Genomic DNA, 7,668 nt, shown 5'->3' on the forward strand with positions numbered 1-7,668 from the left:
AATATATGTGTGAGCGACCTTGACAAGAGTAATGTACTAATGATACTTATGTAATGTTCAGTGCAGTAGAGAGTAGGATTACTATCATAGTGAGCATCTATGTTATTTCGTCAGGATGTGCTTGAGAGAGGATAGATGATTTTAGAATGGTGAATTTTGTGAGTTTTGGAATCCCTAACTTGAGCTCGAGTTCAAATCCAGGTACAAAAACACAACCCCGCCCCAAACTTCTGACTTTGCTACAAGGAATAACTTTAAAGGGAATTTAAATTTAAGTTTGAAAAAAAAAAAAATCACCCGATTTACCTTCCTTCCTATAGGATACTCGTATAGGATAAGGAAAGTAAAAATTTACTGTACGGAGATGTCAGAGTATGATATATTTATTGTGTCCCTTGAAACCAATTTAAGCAGAAGGAATAATGAGTAACTAGACGAAGATCCACACAAGATCATTAGGGACACCCTGCCACTAAATGACCTAGGTAATATTAGAATATCATTGTTCCACTTGTGTATATCAGGGATTTAATCAGTAAAGTACCACCAAGTCTACCAGAAGAGGATTGAAATGAGTAGCAGTATGGTAAACCGTGATTATGCATATGCGAATCTTTTTAATTTGCAATATCAGATTTCATTGGAATGAAGTGTGCTCGTTGGATTTATAGAATGTTACCGTGTTCATTCTGTCAGAATGAGGCTGTAAATGAATATTATTAGAAGTGTAGGTAATAATTTTATCGTGATTAATTTCCTCATGGCTTCACCCTTTTACTGTGGTCCGGTAAGTTCGAGTCTCTTAGCTACCTGATTGGAACTGTGCTGAAATTTAAGCTTCTCACAGGGCTGTGTGCACCCTAATTTTGACAGCAATAACTTGACCGGAAGGTTGCCCGTCGCTGTACTCTCGATACTCGATTTCAGACATGGCGTGCTGCACTGGTCTGACATCTCACCTCTTGATTTTGGGTTTTCAGCAGGATAAATGGAGATTTACATCTACCCTCCTGATTTCGCTCCTACTGTAAGTACCTAGCTGTCTGACAAAACCTAGGACTAGGACAAGAATTTAAATAACCATTTTTACACTAACTTTATAACGAGTTTAGCATTTTGCTTATCTGGCTCTCCTACTTTACGATTTGTCATTATGTAAATAGGTACCTGCATAATTTTGTATGATGATAGCAAATACAAAAAGCTTATCTGGCTCTCCTACTTTACGATTTGTCATTATGTAAATAGGTACCTGCATAATTTTGTATGATGATAGCAAATACAAAAATAGTTTTTATTCTTCAAACTTTTGCTTCTTGTACAACTTTGACCATTAGTATACGAATGGCAAATCAGTTGTCATTTTTAACATTGCATCTTATACCTAAAATTCTACAGTGATTCCACTGTCATGTTTTATAAACCATAAATCTAGCGTATAATTTACACTCACGAAATGAGTTTGTTTAAAATGAATTTTTCAAATTTTATTATCTTGCAATGTTTCTGTCAAATTTGCAATGAATTTGTCCCATGCAATCGGCCACGTTGTGTTTTGTCTGCTCAATTTTTTTTTTTTTTTTTTTTTTTTTTTGTTTAATACAATGGTTGGATTATTTGTGGTATTAGAATATTCTTCTCTTAGCCACCTAACTGGAATTCAAAATTCTCATTGCGGTTTGTGGTCTACCCATCTAATTTACCTTCCACATGTGTTGGTGTGGTTTGCAACAAGTAGGCAGGTAAGTGTACTTGTTTACACACCCTGGAAACTTAATTTCTACATGTTGAGTTGCAGAAACTGCCTTAGGCATCTTATCGAGTTTAATCCAGGCAAGACGACTGCTCAAAAAGTATCTACGTCACGTCATAATCTGATTTTGCTGAGAGTTGATCCTAACAAAGGCACGGAATATTACTGTCGTTTCTATTAGAATTTGACCTCAATAAGTTAAGCGGTAGAGAATGCCTTTGACATAAATCTGGCCTAGGTTCCCTTCTCTAGAGTCTGTTGTTAATATTAATGGAGATATGTCCACGACACTTGTTAAAACAACAAAAAATTCTTGGTATTGAATATTTCTCTAATCTACTCTATTCATCAGTATTTTAGGAGATCTTATTACTGGAATCGTTAAATAATTTAACGATACTTTGCTTAGTTAAATCTTGTGAAGATATTTTAATAAGGTGAACAAGTAGTGATAACTTGAAATGAATGTGTGTCAATTGAATAGAGGTCTTGTAATGACCCAAGAATATCAGCAAGATTTTTGGTTATTGTCTAGTCTGTTTACGTGTATTGTTCTTTGTTTTGTTCTAGTATCTTCATACGAATTGAGAAAAGGACCTGAAGCATAAGCCCGTGGCAGATTGGGGGGCTTTTGATTATGCCTCTCCTTCCCACCCAACTTTGTCTGTTTTCTTTCTCTCCCTCCCTTCCCTCAGCTTCCTTCACTCTTTCTCTCTGTCCCTGGTCACTCGGATTTTTTTAAACATCAGGTTTGATAAGGTCTTATCGTCCGGAAAGCGAAAAGAGAAGGAAGACAGGATAGGAGAAAGCCAGCCGTTCCGAAAACGAACCTTATCCGTTCAGGATAAAATCCGTCTCTCGCTGGAATTGAACCCGCGACCTTGCGCTTACAAGGCAGACGCGCTACCCTCCAAGCTAACTAGACTGGTTTACTACTCTTTTTTTTTATTTATTAAAAGTTATTTACAGAGAAATTATATCAAAGTCATTGTCCTTCTACTAGTCTTTTTAATTACTGTTAATATGTGTTAATTGAGCCTCTTTTTATTCATATTCCAGGGAGGAAGTCAAGCTAAGATTTGGTTCGATCGGATTGTCTTGACAATAATGGCACTAGAGGAACTTGCCGATCTAGCTGTATCATGTTTATACAGGGTGGTCCAGGACTTGATAACTCTCGAAGCTAATTCAGTGTGGAGGTAAGAATTAAGTAGCTATTTGAACTTAGAAGACCAGCGGGCTAGCGACACAGTAACCTGTATCTTAAACCTAAAAGTTTCTCATTAAATAGCGGCATAACCGTACATTTCTCGAGGTCCGGCCCGCGGACACTTTTGATCATCGTTAAATATGGAAGGTGTCTGCAAAATTTGAGCGCTCAGTGGCTAAAGGTAAAGTCGTGAGAACCGTACCTTCTGGAAACAAGGCCCAAGGATATTATTAATCTACATGATTTATCGAATCTCCGTGCCAAGTTCGAGCGACTTTCGCTGAAATCTAAAGGCCTGAGCATTTCGAACTCATTTTGAACTAAGATTTGGCGTTAAATAGCGGCTGAACCGTAAACGTGTGTTACCCACTAAAATTAATGCACTTGCTCTTAGCTACTTCACAATTTATTTATGATCCTATATCTTGTGATTTTAAAACTTTTTCAGAATCTCCCTGTATATCAATTAGTACTTCGATATTGTCAGTGACGTAATACCCATGCAAAGTAAATTTAGAGTTACCAATGTTATCATCCTACAACTTGTCGTGTCTCGTAAGATTCAACGAGGTTCTGTGAGAAATTAGAGAACAATAATAAGTATACATGTGCCAGAACTTTCTACATAATAAATAGGTAATTATTAACTTTGTCTAATTATGAATGGGATGAAAATGTAGAGGGTAGTTATTTTCGCCAGCCTGATAAATGCGTACTTTGAATTGTGGACCAAAGATTAAGAAGAATCGTTATCGAATGAATGCTTGCAATTTGTTTTGTTTTTTTTTTTATATAATGAACGCCTGGTATTTAAACAAAGTATGCAATGTGCCCAGTTTGAAAGAAATTGAATTATTTATCAGGCGGAATATATGGAAACCTAGCCTCTACTATCTGGGACCGAGGGTAGTTGAAATAATTGGAATTCCGTATAAAACAATGAAAAGGGGGCAAAATTTAGATGTACAAAAGAACAAAATGGTTAATAAATACTCTATTTTGAACTTATTTTGGGGTTGAAATAATCGAGGTTCTACTGTACTTGTAAGTTGTAAGTGACTGGAGCGTAACATGCAGCATAGTGGGAACTGGGCTTGAAATTAACACAACGTAACATTTGTAAAAAGGTCCTTCTCTCTTGTCAGTGGCATTTATCTCTTTAAGTTAATCAGTTTATCTTTTGAACTTGAAGCTCTTATCTCTTGAAGTTAATGAGTTTATCTCTTGAACTTAAAACATATATCTCTTGATGAGTTTAACTATTAAACTTAAAGCATTTCATCTCTTAAAGTGTTCTAAAATTAGTCTAAAAATCTAACTCTGCGTTGGGTCTCTCGGTTTTCCTTAGCTAGGAATTTATTCAACCATAAACTGTCTCTGACCAGCTGACGATTGGAGCTCAAGGGAAAATGGTGATATTATTTCAATAAGTAATAACTCCGCAATCATTATCCAATTATTTATATTGATTTGTTATTCAAATCGCACATTTTGAAATAAGTATGCTCATGTCTATCGAATAATAAGGCGTTTCGTAAGTTCTTGGAACTTGCCTGTGTTCATGATAAAGCCAAAGTAGGAGATGGAAAAATCGATGTGCTCATTAAAGTTCGTAATGATTTTGAGAAATTTTCAGAGGTAGAGGTAAACATTATTGCAACAATATGGAAATCTTTTAAAAGGTAGCCACAATATGCGTAAGTGGAGATTTATGTAATTATTAACAGAAATATTGGTGACGTAAAGTTCATGAAAAAGGAAGCTCTGAAAAACTCCCGAAGCCCAATGTACATCCAATTTAAAATTTAGACTCTCACTGACAAACGGCAAACCGAGTAGCTCAAAATGAAGCATTGGCTTCATATCTTAAGAGGCTTGAGTTCGACTTCCATTGACATCAAAATTTGGTAGTGTCACTTCGAACAGCCATTTGTGAAAGCTTATATCAAACACGTGAATGTGAAAACAAAGAGGAATGTACACCTTGAATACCGATTTACTTCGCTGTACGTTTCAATGTTTTGCCAATGCCTTGTGCTCGAATTTTCCTGCGACCAATATTGATCACGCGTTGCAAATTGAATTAGTCAGGATCAGAAGTTGAGTCTTGTATAAGCGATAGGCCTGATACATATTTGAGTGTAATTATCTAACAGTGCCCCCAATTCATAAGAGGTAGGTAGATGGACAATTTGGACAAATCACAAGTTAGCTGAAGTATTAACAAACAATACAGTTAGATCTTTGCTAGATACTGAAGAAAAGCTTATGTGTCATAGCTAACAGTTGAACTTTAGTAACTCCTTGTTTGAAAAAGATTGTACAATGTGCCTTCTTTATGCTGCCAACCTCAGCGGGATAACAAGGTGCATTCTCTTCTAAAGATAGTGAGCTCATACGTCATAATTTCGAAGGGGTGTTTTAATATTACCCCCGGCAAGTTTAAATTCCGCTCTAATCCAGCAGTCGTGCGTTGTATCGTTGCTATTTTTATTGTAGTAATTACACCGCTTAGTACTGACCTCGTGTTGCCTGCATAATTCACACTTGTGGAATGGTATAGGCACTGTGGTAAGATGGACTAGGACTAGGTTATTGCTAATGACAGCATTAGGAACGTATCTGGGGCGAAACATGACGCATACAGAATTGATGACAGTTATATCGGGGATTTTCATACACTGGATCTATGGAGAATTTTCATACTTTGGACTTGTGCAATTTTTACCTACTTATGTCTGAACTTATATGATAGCCTGGCAATGAAACTACTTTGAAACTTTATACCTAAAAATACTGGAGATAAGACCGAAAATCAAAAACTTATTCGCTTCATATTATCAAGTAATATGTAATTTGACGGTTTACATACTTCAGGCCTGAAGAGTGAAAATTGTATCACTTTTTGATGGAAAAAGATCTTCATAACTTCAGAAACATTAAGATTCCTCAGAAGCAACACTAATGTGGCGAGATGGTAATCAGGCAAATTATATTGAACACGTGTGTTTCGAATATACACGTTTATATTTTTTGTCCGATTTAGTTATGGGATCATTTAATATAATCGGACAATTGGACAAAACTCTGACCGTGTATTGCCTGCCGTGGAAATGTTGAAACGTTTAATTAAAGTTCCATCAATCATTATGATGATGGCTATTGTGTTCTGGAAAGGTATCTTAGTCATGTATGTGTGACTGGCCAATGAGTTCACAAATACACACCCACAATAGGTTCAACCTCGGAGTATGCAGGATATTGAACCATACAATTTGCAAGTGCATTTAAAAAATCGATTAGATAATGAAGAAAAGGTCCATCAAAGTATGACATAGATTCCGTGTAGTTAAAGAAGCACTCAAGCAAAGAGAACAAATGAAGTATCCAGGGTGAAGAAACCTGTAGGAAAAGACCCGAGGCTGGTGGGAATTGGATAAAGATGGAACGGTTCTACAACTAATTTGAAGTAGATGCAGAAGACCGCATCAAATGGAAGCATGCTGTAAAAGGGGCTAAATGCCAACTGTACTATAAATGGCCGTGACAAGAAAGTACCTATACCAATAAAGATGAGGTGGAATGCATAAATAAGTATGGTACCCAAGATAGGACAAATATATGGCACGAAAAAAGGCCATTGAGACCAATAAAACTGTGATATACCTTGGCATACCACAAGTGATAGTGGATGACTACCACAAGCATTTCATTTATTTCCACACCTCAAATTTGAATTGTCTGGCTAAGAATTGTCAACTTATCAGTTATATCATCATGACTAATGTATTGTTTTTGAAACCAATATCTATATCTACATCAGTTCCTTGTCCATTGTCAGATATGCTCATATTGATGGCATTTGCTTTATGGTAGGTACCATAAACTTATGATGACTGTGCAGAAATCTAATGTTAAAATTTTATGATACTCCGAGATATGAGTATTGAGTACAGAGTGGCCCAAACGTCACGAAAGATATTCGATCGCTAATAACTTCTTCACCTGCGAACTACTTTCTTTAGCCTCTGTAACAATAGTGATTAAGGCGCTCGACTGGTAATGTATCCCTTATCGTTTGCTAGGTAATGGCAAGAACAAAGTTAAAGCTTATACACATTAATTACAACCCCTAAGTAACTATTCTGTAACAATCTGTACAAAACATTTTTGTATAATATCCTCTGAAGACTCTGAACAGTCAGTAGAACTATCTTCCTCTTGTGTTTGTCTACGTAACTACTCATCATGCCTCCTACTATTAATGCTTTGATTTACGCATCTGTATTGTAGACCTCTAATAGGTTGGGACTTAGAAGAAAACCTTCAGCACGGCTTTAAAGAAAACCTTATTTTGATAGAGGGAACTGTAAAAGTGTGTCCAAATATAGTCGACTGCCCATCGATCGATGTCAGTTGACTATGTGTGGACACACCTTAACTGCTAAGGCCATATCGTCCCAAAAACAATTTTTAGGTGAGAGAAGTGTGTTTTAGTTTATATCAAAACACTTCTATCATTGACTTGTGTCTACCAATAATTGTTGAAGAATTTCCCAAGTAACCAATGGTAGCACGATAATTAGCTTACCTAGATTACCTGACGTTGCGTTCCTATGACCTAACTCATTGTTTGGAGGAAAACTGTTTTATTTGAATAAAAATAACAAACCGTTACTGATACATTAATAAGGCAGCGTTGAGT

Source organism: Diaphorina citri, unplaced genomic scaffold, assembly GCF_000475195.1.
Source record: "Diaphorina citri unplaced genomic scaffold, Diaci psyllid genome assembly version 1.1 scaffold106, whole genome shotgun sequence".
Classification (NCBI taxonomy): Eukaryota; Metazoa; Arthropoda; class Insecta; order Hemiptera; family Psyllidae; genus Diaphorina; species Diaphorina citri.